Raw genomic sequence first — 17,367 nt, 5'->3', positions numbered from 1 at the left:
AAAAGCAATGTTTTTAAAAAAATAAATAAATAAAGGGTCTCTATAAATTGCAAGAAATTAAAACTAGAAGGCCTAAATTGAAACAAACTATATTTTAATATTTATTATTTAATTTTTCTATGATTCATGCATATGTAAGTTTTTAATTTGCAAATACATATCAGATAATATGTTACTTGAAAAAAGTGTTAGATAATATGTATACCATATGTATATCTACAAGTTAAAAACCTGCAAATATCTCCATTATATACCCATCCATTCTATTTCTAAGTTCTAATAGATGTGGCTTATGAAATGTAATGTTTAAAAGCGTTAGGAAAATTCATATAGATTTTACTACTAAATATATTGTTAATGTCAATCATCACTAATAATTATTATTAATAGATTTTAAGTGCTATACTTCAACTATTTAGGTTTTTAAATATATATATATATATATTATAAAAATATCATTATTTAAATAATATAAGTTACTACATTTCGGAACTTCTTTATATATATAACGATGGATTAGACAATGATAAATGTTTATAGTTTATAATAGCATATTACTTCTTTTAAGAAATTTGTTTATTCAATGGGATTGACCCACATACAAATTTTGTTAAATTTAATGTAGATGTGGCTTTTAATGTTGGGATAAAAAAAGGATGGTATTGATAATATCGTTGCTTGTTATCGCATGGAGAAGACCGTACTAGCATGTCATCTTACTACTTTAGCATATTCACCTAATGTAATGGCATGTTATATGACTTTTCATGGTCTTCTAAGAGCTCAAACAACCACTACTAGAATCGCATTGATAAATGGCGCAATAAATGCATCGCAACAAATAAACAACGACGTATTCCAATAAGTCGCCTAACATCCTGTCTCGAAATGCAAAGACATTTAGCGACTCATTATCAGAGTCACCTATTCTTAAATTTTTAGCGACTTAAATAGACATTTAGCGACTAATTATGAGAGTCGCCTATATGTCAATTTTTAGCGACACATGTTACTTTTAGTGACGCATTACATGAGTCATCGATATTAGAGTTTTTAGCGACGACCATAGACTTTTAGCGACTCATTGTTACAGTCACCTATATTTTCATTTTTAGCAACAATATACACTTTTAGCAATGCATTATTTGAATCACCGAATTAGAATTTTTAGCGACATAGATCGACTTTTAGCGACTCTTTATGAGAGTCTCCTTATTTGGTTTTTAGCGATACTTATTTATTTTAGCGACGCATTATATAAGTCACCTATATATGAGTTTTTAGCGACGCATATAAACTTTTAGCAACTCATTATTCCGATCCACTTATAGCGATGTATTTTCTAGCGACTGTTTTGTGTAGAGTTCCTAAATAAAGATATTACAAGCGACTCTTTACGACTCTGTTTTAAGCATCGCTAGATTTGTTAGTCGCTAAAGATAGGCAAGTAAAGGTCGCCAAATATGTTAGGCGACCTTATTTCTTGTTGATGCGTCGTCCATTCATTTTTTAATTTTTAATTTTGTGAATATTATTAAAATAATAAAAATATAAAAATAATTAAAATACAAAAAAACTAAAACTAGCTTCATCCAGAATAATTAGAATACAAAAATTTAAAATACATATTTTTTCCTGACAAATTAATTATCAAATAAATTAAATATTAACTCATTTACATATTTTGACATAATTTGTAAACTATTGTATTTTTTCATCACAAATTTAATATTAATTAAACTTCTATGAATGCATACTCATTGAGATGGAAGTTGATGTCCTATTGTTGACGATATTACACCCTCATACTGGATATGGAAAAATTAAAAAAGTTATTAACACTTATGCAAAATAAATAAAATATTAATCATTATTAAATTTGTAATTCAGTAAATGAAAATTTAAAAAATATTACCATCGTTCTTAAGATTTGGCGAGGTACATTTCTCCTAATTAAAAGTGGAAAACACATAATGAAGCGGATCAAAAAAATAATTAAATGAATAATAATAAATGTTATAAATATTACTTAAAACATAAGTTAATAAATAAACGTACCAATTTATTTAGAAGATATTGTTTATCCATATCCCCTTACAGTCATTACAAACATAGCCACTCTCACATTCATAGTCATTATCATTTTCATCGATACTTGGCAACTATATGACAAATGGATTGTGAGTTATCGTAGTATCTCCAAGAACATCTTCTCCAACAAAAGTACGATGTTGTGGTCAAGTTAAAACAACAGACCATCTCGAATCAAGTTGATCTTCAACATAAAATACTTGTTGCACTTAGAAAAACAATGTCAAGCAATATCACAAACAAAATTTCTACAAAAGCAAGATTAATAAAACCCAACGAACCTAACCTGGGGTTAAAATGAAAAAAAAAACCCAACCCACCACATGTCTTCGCCAACCACCAAAAAAAAAAAAAAAAAAAAAAGAAACTCACCTAAATGATGGAGACGAAGAAAGAAGAAACCCAGAAAATCACGCAACACAGAAAAATCCAGCTTTCCTGCCGACGACAACATAGGCAAATGAAAAATGAAACCCGAAATATCCCACTCTTCAAGTCTTTCTTAAATTGCTTCCAAATATAATATCTATTAGATAGTGTACTTAATGTAGTTTTAAAAAAGAAAAGGGATTTAAAGGCACTTGTAAAAATTTTAAAACGCACCAAAAATTTTCAAAAAATGGCAAAAATGCGCTTGTTCTCTCAATTTGTTTTTTTTTTCTTTGATTAATTTTTTAGTTTTCATATGCAAATAAAAACTAAAATATTTCTTAAAAATGTGAACCAAAATATCGAAGATTGCTGTTTATTTTTCTGTTTTTCAAGTACACCTTTGTTATTTATAAAATTTGCATGTCTTTGAAAATGTTTGCTTTTTTTTTTTTAATTAAGAGAAGAGGGGATGCATTCTCTTCAAGAAAGGTTGCCTGTTCTTGAATTATGGGATCAAGCGACCAATTATGGTCGAAAAGTGCCGCTGTTCCAATTTTTATATCTTCTTTGTAATCTTTAAATAGTTTTTTAATTGTTCATCTACAAATATATTCATGCAGCAATCCAATGAACATAAATTCCATTGATCTAAAATCAAAAAATAGTTTTGTTAATGCTTTTCTCAATTATTCACATATATGTGTATAAACGAGACACAAAATATCTCAAGACCTAATTTGAGATAGGATACCAAATATAGAATTCTAAATCAACAAGCATTTATTGACCAATTTATCTACATAAGTATGTTAAATGAGCTTAACTTTCATGTGTTTATGGTCAATGATAGCTTACTTGTTTTTAAAAATTGAAAGTCTATTAAGTTGCTTCTTCTTAAAAAAAAAAAAAAAATTGAAGGAACAGGCTACGCAATTCCATTAAAATGCGTTGCCTATTCCATGTTTTATTATTATTTTTTTTAATCTTTAATTAGTTTTGTTGATTGCTCATTTACAAATTAAAAAAGAAAAGCATATTTGCAAAATTTAAAAAATTACTAAAAACAACATTCAAATTCAAAAAATGTTAAAAATTGGTTGAGTAAAAGGCGACGCAGTTGTTGCAAATGCGTCACCTTTTCATCTATTTGGCGATCCTTTGTTGAAAGAATGCGTCACCTAAAACTATATTAAATTAGTTCTTGTTGTATTATTACATCTAAGTCATTTGGTCTGGTGATGTGGTGATTCCTTCAGAGTGTAAGAGGTCCTGGGTTCAATTTTTTTTTTTTTGGTTTTTTTATTCAATATAATTTTATTTCAATTACAAATAACTAGTGAAAATATTAGAACAATATAACTGAGGTGTGTTTTTTTTTTTTTTTTTCTTTTAGATTTTGGTAACAGGCGACACATAGGCTCCATATTGTGTTGCCTTTTTATTTTTTTTTCATCAATCTAATTTTATTTCAACTATAAATAACAAGTGAAAATATTAGAGCAACACAATTGAGCTGGTTTTCTCTTCTTCTTTTTGTTTTAAGATTTTGGTAACAGGCGACACACAATGAAGATTGTGCATCGCCTGTTCTCCTTTTTTTTGGTTCTTTTAGTCAATCTAATTTTATTTGAACTACGAATAGCTAGTGAAAATATTAAAGTAACATAACTGAACTGGTTTTTCTTTATTATTTTTTTATTTATTTTGTTAACAGGCGATGCACAATGAAGATTTTGCGTCGCCTGTTCACATTTTTTTTTTTTGGTTCTTTCAGTCAATCTAATTTTGTTTCAACTACAAATAGCCAGTGAAAATATCAGAGCAACATAAATGAGCTGTTTTTTTTTTTTTTTTTCAATTTTGTTAACAAGCGACACACAATGAAGACTGTGCATCGCCTGTTCTCTTCTTTTTTTTTTTGTTTGATTCTTTTAGCCAATCTAATTTTATTTCAATTACAAATAACCAATGAAAATATTAAAGTAACATAACTGAGCTGGTTTTTTTTTTTTTTTAATTTTGTTAATAGGCGATGCACAATCTTCATTATGCATCGCCTGTTCTCCTTTTTTTTGGTTCTTTTAGTCAATCTAATTTTATTTCAATTATAAATAATCAGTAAAAATATTGGAGCAACATAACTGAGCTGATTTTTTTTTTTTTGTTTTAAATTTTGTTAATAGGCGACCCACAATGAAGATTGTGCGTCACCTGTTTTCTTTTTTTTTTTTTTTTTTTTTTGGTTCTTTTAGTCAATCTAATTTTATTTCAACTACAAATAACTAGTGAAAATATCAAAGCAACATAACTAAGCTGTTTTTTTTTTTTCAATTTTGTTAACAAGCGACGCACAATGAAGATTGTGCGTCGCCTGTTCTCCTTTTTTTTTTTTTTGGCTCTTTTAGTCAATGTAATTTTATTTTAACTACAAATAATCAGTAAAAATATTAAAGTAACATAACTCAAAAGTTTTTTTTTTAAAAATTTTGTTAACAGGCGACGCACAATGAAGGTCGTGCATCACCTGTTCTTTTTTTTTTTTTGGTTCTTTTAACCAATTTAATTTTATTTCAACTACAAATAACCAGTGAAAATATTAAAGTAACATAACTGAGCCGGTTTTTTTTTTTTTAAATTTTGTTAATAGGCGACGCACAATCTTCATTGTGCGTTGCCTATTCTTCTCTTTTTTTTTTTTTTATGGGTTCTTTTAGTCAATCTAATTTTATTTCAACTATAAATAATCAGTGAAAATATTAGAGCAACATAACTGAGCTGATATTTTTTTTTTTTAATTTTGTTAACAGGCGACGCACAATGAAGATTGTGCGTCGCCTGTTCTCCTTTTTTTTTTTTTTTTTGTTCTTTTAGCCAATCTAATTTTATTTCAACTACAACTAACCAGTGAAAATATTAGAGCAACATAACTGAGGTAGTTTTTTTTTTTTTTAATTTTGTTAACAGGCAACACACAATCTTTATAATAAAAGAAAAAAAAAGGGGCTCAGTTATGTTGCTCTAATATTTTCACTGGTTATTTGTAGTTGAAATAAAATTATACTAAAAGAATCCAAAAAAAAAAAAAAAAGAAGAATAGGCGACACACAATCTTCATTGTGCATCGCCTGTTAACAAAATTAAAAAAAAAAAAGAAACAACCAGCTCAGTTATGCTGCTCTAATATTTTTACTAGTTATTTGTAGTTGAAATAAAATTAGATTGATTAAAAGGACCAAAAGAAAAAAAGGAGAACAGGTGACGCACAATCTTCATTGTGCGTCGCCTGTTAACAAAATTGAAAAAAAAAAAAAAAACAGCTCAATTATGTTGCTCTAATATTTTCATTGGTTATTTGTAGTTGAAATAAAATTAGATTGGCTAAGGAACCCAAAAAAAAAAAAAAAAAAAAAGGAGAACAAGCGATGCACAATCTTCATTCTGCGTCGCCTGTTAACAAAATGTAAAAAACAAAAAAAAAAAAAAAAAAAAAAACAGCTCAGTTATGTTGCTCTAACATTTTCACTGGTTATTTGTAGTTAAAATAAAATTAGATTGACCAAGGAACCAAAAAAAAAAAAAAAAAGTAGAACAGGCGACACACAATCTTCATTGTGCATCACCTATTAACAAAATTAAAAAATATATATATATACCAACTTAGTTATGTTACTTTAATATTTTTACTGGTTATTTGTAGTTGAAATAAAATTGCATTGACTAAAGTTAAATGACCTTAAATTTCATGTGTTTATGGTCAATGATAGCTTACCTATTTTTAAAAATTGAAAGTCTATTAAAATGCTTTTTATTAAAAAGAAAAAATAAAAAAAATTTAAGGAACAAGCGACACAATTCCATTAAAACGTGTCGCCTATTCCATGTTTTATTATTCATTTTTTTAATCTTTAATTAGTTTTGTTGATTGCTCATCTACAAATTAAAAAAAAAAAAAAGCATATTTACAAAAGAACAAAAAAAAAAAAAAAAAACAGCTCAGTTATGTTGAAATAAAATTAGATTGATTAAAATAACAAAAAAAAAAAAGAGAACAGGCGACGCATAAAGGAGACTGTGGGTTGCCTGTTACCTATATTTAAAAGAAAAAAAAAATAGAGAACAGGTGACGCATAAAGAAGACTGTGTGTCTCCTGTTACCTATATTTAAAAAAAAAAAAAAAACAAAAACAACCATTTCAGTTATGTTGCTTAAATATTTTCACAGTTATTTGAAGTTTTTAAGAAAATCAGGTTGATTTTTTTTTTTTTAAAAAAAAAAAAGGAAACAGGCGACTCGGAATGATTTTTGTGTGTCGCCTGTTACCAATATCTTAAAAAAAAAAAATACTATTTAAGAGATTTGCAAGAATAAACTGTACATGAAAAAAATTACATAATTGAACAACAATCTCGTATAATTAAATTTTGTCAGTATGCAAACATAGATAAGTTGATGGTTAATCATTTTTCACAAGTCTAGCATTTAAACAACATAATCTAGAAAAAATATATGCATAATATTCAAAGCGACTTTGTTCAGCCGCATATTCAGCGACTCTTAACGGATGTGTCGCAAGTTATTGTTTTTAGCGAACGTTTGACATCGATTGTTTTGGGATGCATCGTTAATTTATTAAATTTTTACTGACACATTAACGTTGGAGTCGCGGTTTTATTTTTTCAAACGCATTTATTTTGTACCGTCACTAAGTGAGTGTCGCTAGATATTAATTTTCGCGTAATGAACTTGGAATGAACAAAGCTACTATGGAATTAGACAATGCACAACTAATAAATGATTCGAATGCCTGAACATATACTGTCCATAGGATTTTATAGGCAATTATGGAAAGCATACTTCATTTGAATCTTTTCTTTTTTTTGAACTTTGTTTTTACTGGTTGATTGTGCTAGAGTAACTAAAGTGAGTGATAGGCTAGCCAAACAGGAATAATAAAATTTCAATTTTAGTAGAGTACAATTATTCTATTATTATGTGCAATCCTCATTTCAATAAAAACTGTTTGTGATAGGCTAGCTGAACTTCTTCGTGGTTAGCACGATGTCTCTGCAAATCGGAAGGAGGTTCTCTACAGTCAATGCTGATGAAGACCTTGAGATTGGTAATGTCTACATTATGTTTCCTATGAACAGAGTCAAATCCATGGTGACTCCCGGCAACATGGGGGCTCCGTTTATTACCGCCAACTTCGTGATGAAGCAGCGGGTTTCCGGTGGCAAAGTTAAATCGTTGCTGGAGCTCGGAGTTAAGGTGGCTTCGCAGCAAAAGTTTGTGGAGGAATATGAGGATGATTGAAGGAAAAAAGATCCGATGCCGGCGCCTAAGTTGAACTTGGGTGATATTGAGGAGTTCTCGAAGCCTGTTTGGATAAGATGATGATGATGATGAAGTTGAACGTTCGTCTCTACTAAAGCAGAAGAATCGGTTTGGATAAGATGATGATGATGATGATGCAGAAGGGGTCGGAATATATGTGACATAGGTCGATAATTTTTTTTTTTTTCCTTAACTCTCAACTGTTTTTTGGAAAAAAAGAGAGATTATATGATTCTTTTTGGTGGAAGGACCTCAATATGGCTTAAACCTTAAATTAAAATTTGACATTAATTTAGATAAAGAAAAAAACAATTTTTTTTTTTAAATCATAGGGGCACAGGGGTTTATGGTTGGATTATTCTTGGGATATTAGTTGCTCCTTTTGTGCTGAATCATTTGCTGAATATATAAAGAGTACGAAAAAAAAAAATAGTATTTGCAATGATCAAAATGTATAAGATGTTTTATTTGGTTGTCATAACATTTAGTTGTACTTTTTATTTGAGATCCAAATTTCATCTCTATTTATTTATTTTTACAGTACAATTGTTGGATACGTGGTTAAATTACTTTGATTGACTTAATAACTATTAGGGTGACCCATTAAAATCAATCATGATTATTAAATTTCCTATTCATAGTTTCAAATGGTTAATTATTAGTATCTAATTTGTAAATTTAGTCCAAAAGAAGCAATATCCTTCCAGATTATTATTATTATTATTATTATTTTGTTGTTGTTCTTTAATAATGATTTCCAATGGATTTTTTGAACTAGTACTCCAAAAAAACCAAAAAGTAGAAATTGTTATTTTCTCATAGTCTAAACAATTCCAAAAAGTATTCCAAACATAATAATAACATAAAATAAACTGGTTTCAATTAATTTGCATAAAAATAGTTTTATATCACGGTTGAAGCCGAGACTGACAACAATAGTGGTGATTGTGCAGAGGTGATTTTGATCAAAGATGATACTGATACTATCACTGAGAGGCAACACTTGTGTTTCATCCCTCTTTCCCAGTATTTTATCACGGATTATGTTGGAGGGCTTTTTGTGCTGTTACCTTCGCTATCCATTTCTGCTGTAGTACTCATCAGGCATTGATAACAATATGTAAATACCGTTAAACAATCTATTAAGTGGGAAAATGAATAAAAATAAATAAACAAATAACAAGGATCACTTAAATATATAAACTAGTAAGAAGGTGAAAGGAAGCAAAAAGAGATTTCTAGGATTCAATTTTCAATCCGTGAGTCATCACTATTATTCAAATTTCTTGCAAAAAATGCATGGTCATGGTGTTTAATTTCATATAAATTATATTTATTTATTTATTTCCTATTTTATAATCTAGCATAAATTTTAAAGTCCCTTTTTATTTTGCTTATTATATATTTTTCTTTGTTGCTCGAAATCACAATTTATACCTCAAATATTTTTCAATTCTCTTTAGAGTTAATTGTATTTTAGTATCTTATAGTTTGAAGAAATTGCACTTTTCGTTTTTAAATTTAAAACACTCCAATTTAAGTTTTTGAATTTCAATTTATTTCACTTTATTTCTATTAGATTTTTGGCAAATAGCAATTAATAGTCTGGCAGCACTAAAAGGAAATTTTTTTCTTTTTAATAAAAGATTTTAATATTTTTTATTTAATTTTACTGTGATACAGGCATCCATAAGTTTTTAATTTACAAATATACATCACATAATATGTTACTTGAAATAAGTGTTAAAATAATGTATACTTTATATATATATGTGCAAGTTAAAAATTTACAAATATCTGCATCATAAAAAGACTTACAGGAGATCATCACCCATCTCTTGGTAGAGTACAACCATCCAATTGCAATCTGATTACATAAAACAATGGATTTTGACCAATATTTATAGTCCACAGTAGCATATATATATATATACACATGTAATTTTAGTCTACCATTTAATGTTGCCCACATAATTTTGTACATAAGCAATCTATCCCCAAAAAAATTAATAGTTTTACATATAATATATGGTCCTAGTCAAACAACATAAATTTGTGTGATGATACCCAATAGAATATATATATATATATATACAAACTTAGGATCAGTACATATATTGAATTATTTCATCTAACATATATACAACATAAATATAAACTGACCAAAGTGGCAATTGATTAGCATTAGACTGAAAGGACTAGTAATAGTGCAACATTTTGTTGTGGGCTGTTACCAAAAAAAATAATATAATAAATGCAGTGGCCAGTGATAATAATACTGTGCGTATTATGGGTTGTATTTCCCATGATTTCTCTTCAAAGCCTAAATAACAAAAACCTCTAATCAAATACAAAGCGATATATTAACATTGATTACCTATCCATTCTATTTCTAAGTTCTAGTAGGTGTGACTTATGAAATGTAATGTTTAAAAGCATTAGGAAAATTCTTATAGATTTTACTACTAAATACGTGGTTAATATCAATCATCACTAATAATTATTGCTGATAGAATTTATAGGCTATTCTTCAACTATTAAGGTTTTGAATTAAAAATATACATATATATTTAAGACAATATCATTATTTAAATAATATAAGTTACTATATCGAAAACTTCTTTATATATGTAATGATGGATTAGACAATAATAAATGTTTATCGTTTAAAGTAGCATATATATGTACATATATAATTTTAGCCTGCCTTTCAATGTTGCCCATATAATACTGTACATAAGCAATCTATTTGAGAAGAGATTAATAGTTTTTACATAAATTACATATTATATAGTCCTAGTTAAGCAACATAATTTGGCGATACTCAATAGAATATTCATATATATATATATATATATATATTGAATTATGTCATCTAATATATGTACAACAGAAATATAAATAAAAAATAATTGCTAGTAGATTTTACGGGCTCTTCTTCAACTATTTAGATTTTACTTTAAAAGTATATCTATATATTTTTTAAACAATATCATTTTTTAAATAATATAGATTGCTACATTCAAAAACTTCTTTATAACATCATCATCTAATTAAAATGATATAAAAATAAAACAAAAAAGCTTAGGGCATGTTTGACCATCTTTTCTATTTTTTGTTTTCGAAACATTGTTTTCAAAAATGAAAATAGAAAATTGTTTTTCCTTGTTTAACGAAAACAAAGAGCGTTTGACCATTGATGTTTGAAAACAATTTTCAACACAAAAAAACCGAAAACATGTTTGGTTAAATAGTTTTCAAAATTTTTTAAAATAGTTTTTGGTTTTTGTTTTTGTTTTTTTTTTTGTTTTTTTTTTTTTTTTGTACATACAAGGTTTTTTTGTATAATATATATAGCTATAAAATATTTATACATATATATATATATATATACATACATAATTTTAATTCATTCATATATTAATGAATTACATACATATATATATATATAAAATATAAAAAATATATTAAAATATAAGATAACATTTTTTTTTCCGTTGAATTTTTTTTTTCTTCTATAATGATTGATTCATTTTTTTCCATTCCATGTGTGCCACATTATCAATCTAGTATTTGTTTATTAATTAATTGTTAAAGTAATTGATATTGTATAATAAAATAATTGTTGGTAATAGAAAATTAAATTTGATAAGTCTAATATAAAATCTCCAACTATAAATATCCATTAAATTACTAATTTTTACATATTACTAACATAGTCATGCCACATTACTTGTGAAAGCTGATTTTGATAAGCTGCCATAGCTGTTGCTACTTCGTCTGACAAATCTATACTATTGTTTGATCCACTTGTACCAGCTTCTTCATCTTCAATCTCTTGTTCTTCTTCTTTCCATTGTCTAAACATAGCATTATTTTGTGCCCACTTTCGAATGAAATTATGTAGTGTACAACAAGCTATAACTATCAAAGGTTGTCTACTTTGTTTATAAGGTGGCATCAATTTTAAAATTCGAAACCGCGCTTTCAACACACCAAAACAACATTCAATAACATTTCTAAGTGAAGAATGCCTATAATTAAACAATTCTTTTGGTCCTCTTGGTTGGCGACCTCTACCATGGTATTCTTGTAAATGATATCTTTCACCTCTAAATGGAGGAAGAAAACCCACGGTACATGGAAATCCAGAATCAACAACCTAATATTCACCGAAAAAGATAGTAAAAATGCAATCATGTATTATACAACTAAAAAAACCAAATAACACTATAAATCTTTTTATATTTTACCTTCTTTAGGTAATGGAAATTTCTGCTTAATTTGCTTTATGTTGTAGTTTCTTTTAGTCTTATTATTCAAAGCTTCAAGCATAGTAATCCGTTCCTTTAAACTGAACTAACCATCTTTCATACCACCTTTGTTTATCAAATCTACCATAACATCTATATAAATCTTTTCATTGGTAGCACCCCATAGAGTTGAATCATCACCACCATCATTTTCCATAGTGGACATTATAAAAATATACTACAGAAAAAATAAACAGCAAAATTGAAGCAATCATCATAAACATTTCTAGGAATTTAAAAGTTTTAGCAAAGGCAATCATCATAGAAAGTGAGAGAGACAAATCCATGCTGAAACAAAGACAAAACAATTAGGAGATATATGAAAACGCAAGAAAGATGATCAACGTGAAACTGGAAGACCAAATTAACAGTAGTGTAAATTCCAATCTTCATCATTCAGTAAAAACAGAACATAGCAGAACCCATTTGTCAAAAATGGTTTTGATAAAAAAGAAAAAAAAAGGGAACTATATTAATCTACATTAATATGTCTAGCTCCTATTTCCTATCTATTTTTGTGTGGTTTGCAATAGGTTCACATGTACTGTTTCCCCCTTGATCCCTCAACCCAAAGATAGAACTGACCTCGGCTTAAAGTGATAGCTCTACCAAAACAACTAAACAAACTGCACCTAAACATCCTGTACGTAAAAGTTATGTCTAGTTTGAAGATTATTTATCTATCTCCGTCTATCCCAAGTACAATTATTCAGTCTCACTCTCACTCCCTTTGTATCGGGTTATCTGATAAAGAAGGAAAAGACCCCAAAGCAAAAACCAAAAAAGAAAAAAAAAGGAAAATGGAAGGCAAGGTTTTGAGGCTGACTTGCACACCACCCACACCATTACCCAGTTCATCTTCGACCATGTATTCGATGTAAAGTGACTTTCTGACTGGTTTTGAATACCATTTAGTATATGTGCAAAGTTGGGTATATTTTAACTCCTTCTTTTTTTTTTTAATTTTTTTTTTTTCTATTTTAGGAATGGCAAGCCCGACAGAGGGAAAAGACAAAGAAGTTTCATCAAAGACGTCGGGAGGAAGAAGAAGAAGAAGAAAGAAAGGTTGCAGAGTATCGTGCAATTGGTATGAGACTCAAAGGTTAACCAAGAAAAATTCACAATCAATAATAAGCAATTAAACCCAAATCCAACAAAACTACAAACACACTTAATTTATCAACAGAAATACAAAATCCAACCAAAATCTTCATTCTGGAGATAAATTCTAACTAAACCCAACTTAAGAACACTAAAAAAAAACTAAAAAAGACCTTCCAATTTTTATCACACAGAAAAAAAAAATTGAAAATTTTTCAGTGGTACACCCAAAACCATAGAATGAACATACTCAGAAGAAAAATATCCAAAACCAAAGAATGAAATTTTGAGATTTGAGAAGAGAAGAAAAACCTCGATCGGTGAACTTTAAGAGCAGAGATCTGCTCAAAATTTGTTGAAGGAACGGCTGGCTATTCGAGATTTGTTCGATGAAGGTTAGCTGGTGTGAGTGGGTCGAAGAGCGGTGAAAGTTTCAAGACCAGTGAAGGTGAGAGAATAGGTGGAAACATCTTTTTGATGTTTTTCCATTTTTTTTTTTTAAATTTGTTGAAGGAATGGCTGGCTATTCGAGATCTGTTCGATGAAGGTTAGGTGGTGTGAGCGGATCGAAGAGCGGTGAATGTTTCGAGACCAGTGAAGGTGAGAGAACAGGTGGAAACATCTTTTTGATATTTTTCCAATTTTATTTTTTTTTTAAGTTTGTTTTTTAGATTTTTTTTTTTAAGAAACAACTGGCCAAACATCTATGTTGTTGTTTTAGAAAAAATTTTCTGTTTTCAAGAACAGAAAATTGCTCTAAAAACAGCTGGCCAAACAGTCCCTAATTTCCACTCATTAAAAGGATATAAAAATCAAATGAAAAACCTTAGTGCGTAAGTCTAATAAGGATCACAAATTATTATTAGAAGCTATAAAGAAAGGAAAAACAAAAAATTGGCTGTTGAAATTTGAGCTCAGCCCAACTTTAACGCCATAGACACTAACGCACCCATTCCCAGCCAGCACTGGCTTCCTTTCTCTGTAGAGCCTTGTCTTTTTTGGTTGGCCTTTTGGTCATCGTCTTCATTTAATATTTTTTTTATTTAGAGTCTTGCATGAGCCTTTTTGGTCCCGCTTCAAAGGTGTTCCAGTCCTCTACTCATCTTTTTGTGGGTGCCGTGTGGGCTTTCCATAGGTCTCTCGTCTCACTAGGCGATTCGGTGTTACTACTAGTCCTCGTCCTGGTCCTGGTCCTATTTGTCATGGGAGTATATAGGCTTAACGTGCGGCTGCGGTGTTTTGCTGAGGTGGCAATTGAAGTCAAGATGCTGGTCAATTGGCTAAGGAGTAGGGCAATTTCGTCAACCGTTTTGATGCCCTCGCTTGAGTAACAAGCTAGTGCCGCCGCGGTGTTTTGCTGAGGTGGCAAATCGAGTCAAGGTGCTGGTCAAGTGGCTAACAAGTCGGCCAATTTCTTCAACCATCTTAATGCCCTCGCTTGAGTAACAGGCTAGTGCCAGTTAGCCCGGCTGTTCCCATGTGATTACAAATTGTGGTTATACAGTATTATTGTACATTTATTTTGACCGATGTGGGACTTGTTATTATTAATAATATAGGGGAAAAGCTCTACTTCCGGTGTACTGATTTAAGTGGATACTCCTTCATTCAATGAAGGACATCTGGACAGCTTTGCCACATCATTTTACCACTTTATAATTACTAATAATTATAAACTATTAATTATTTGCATTAAATACAGCTGTAAAATCGATTAACAGACTTGAACGTTTAGATGGATCAACGTCATCTCCTTCCCTCTCCAGCCTTATCAAACTTACATTTTTTTTTCCCTCCTTCCCACACTACAAGGAAAAATCTAAAGTTACTTTCAGGCTCATAAATGCTGAGCCATCTCTTTTTTTTTTTTTTTTTTTGTGTGTGAGATCTGACCTTTTTACAGAAACATAAAAAAAAAAAATTCAACTATTTTTTTTTTAATTTTTGTCTGAACCAGATCAATTACCTTTTGCATTAATAACCACTAAAATTGAGTTTTTTTTTTTCTCCTGGTTGCATTAATAAAAACTTGATCTGCGTTTTCCTTCTTTATCATATTCTCAAATCCCAAATTCCCAATATTCATCTCCAACTTGTTTTTTCAACATTTGCAGCTTAATTTTGAAGTTGGAAAGCTACACTTGAACAAACCCCCTTTATTTTTTTTCCCTATTTTTTTAAATCATTTTCTTGTTCAATCAGTTATAAGTGTGGGAGTTGATTTTTGGATTTCTGGGCAAATTTGGGTTTTCTGCGCTTGAGCCGTTGATTAAACTCTTTTTTTTTTCTTTTTCTTTTCATAAATATGATGGTTGTGATACATATTAAAATAATTTCTTTAGAATATAAAATTTTTACATAAATAATTTTGTATTTTCTGTTTTACAAATGGATGTAATGACTTTAAAATATATGAGTTCTCAGACAAATTTGTCAAATTCATGCTAGTTAACTACCACTGTGAAAGTTGCTTGGAAGTGGTTGGAGACCTTTTTTGTTTTGGTTATAATTAACTTGGAGACCTCTATGAATGTATATAAAATTATGTACATTAATAATAAACTGTCCAATTTTTGTATTTAAAGTTAATGTTATGGTGGAAACTGTAAGACATCTTGTTCCAAAAGTATGAGTCCTCATGCCCAAGCAGCTACACACCCAAAAAAATAAAAATAAAATAAAATAAAGGCAAAACAGGAATGTATAAAAGATATTTATATATATATATATACACATATAATCAGTTTGTTTTAGAATGTTCTGGTAGATTTTTTATTAGAACTTTGTGATTGGTTTTTAAAGGAGATGTATTCAATTTAGAATTTGATAGATTTAAAATAAGTTATAAACTTTAAAGGATTTGATGGATTATTATGCAATTGTACAGACTCTATAAAGATTTTATACGAATCCAAAGAAATCTTTGGGTTTAAGGCTACATTTCATATTGACAATTTTCTTCACAATTTTACTATTAAAATCTTTTCAAATCCACTAAAATCTATTATTTTTTAAAGTCTTTTTAAATCAATGACTTTTTGAATACTACCAGATTTTAAAAAGATTCTACAAAGTCTGAATTGAATACACTTAGATTTTAATGGACTTTTATAAAATCCATCAAAATCTAAATTGAATATCATTAGACTTGTCTGTACTCTTTTAAAATCTTAATCGAATACCTCTAAACTTTTTTAAAGACTTTTAAAATCTTTCAAATTCTAAATTGAATATACCCCCCTAAATCTCATTAAAAGTTAAGATTTAAAAATAGATTTGAGATTTTATGTAAATTTAATAAAATATTAAAATTTTTGAAAAGAAAAATAAATTTTTATTAAGACTTATATAAATTTTAAATACTATTTTAAATCTTAATTGTTGAAAAAATTCAAAAATTGACACGTGAGACACTAATGAAAAATCCATAAGAATACTTTGATAAAAGATTAGCTATATATACATATAATGTATCATTCAATTTTAATTTACTGTTAAAAATTAAAAATAAGAGGCTCTTATTCATCATTGTTTTTTAGAAAAAAAAAATTGCATAAATTTATTCTTCATCTTTTTTAATAAAATTTATTTCTCCTTCTAATCTTGATGTCAATGCTATTAAATCGTGTGCACATGCAAAACATGTACCTTATACCTAGTTTTGTATAAAAGGAAAAATGTTACTTTATGAATAGTAAAGTTATTAATCTTTTTTATAATTCAAATTTAGAGTTCTTTTTTTTTTCTTTTTTTTGATATTGTTACGACAAACAACAAGATTGTCTCAATACTATTTCAAATTTTAGCTCTTTCGTGTTCACGATAGATTACTGGAATTCTAATTACTAAAAATTAATAGATACCACTTATATGCTTTATTGGCTTTGATGTTTTTGGATATGTTTTGGGATATTTGGAAAGCCAAAAATGGTTATGTTTTGGGATATTTGGAAAGCCAAAAATGGTTTATCTTTTGAAAATGTTTTGCCAAACCCTTGTGTGGTTTTAAAATAGTCCATGGATGCAAAATTTTAAATTTCAAAGTCCTAAAGATCTTAATTTTATTGTTGGATCTCCTTTTCCTTCCCCTGCTAGTACTGGTGAAATTATTTTTTTATTTTTTTTTATTTTTTTATGTGAATGGTAAAAGAAATT

Source organism: Ziziphus jujuba, chromosome 4, assembly GCF_031755915.1.
Source record: "Ziziphus jujuba cultivar Dongzao chromosome 4, ASM3175591v1".
In the NCBI taxonomy this organism is placed as follows: domain Eukaryota; kingdom Viridiplantae; phylum Streptophyta; class Magnoliopsida; order Rosales; family Rhamnaceae; genus Ziziphus; species Ziziphus jujuba.
The sequence above is the reverse complement of the archived record's forward strand: the minus strand, read 5'-3'. Positions refer to the sequence as shown.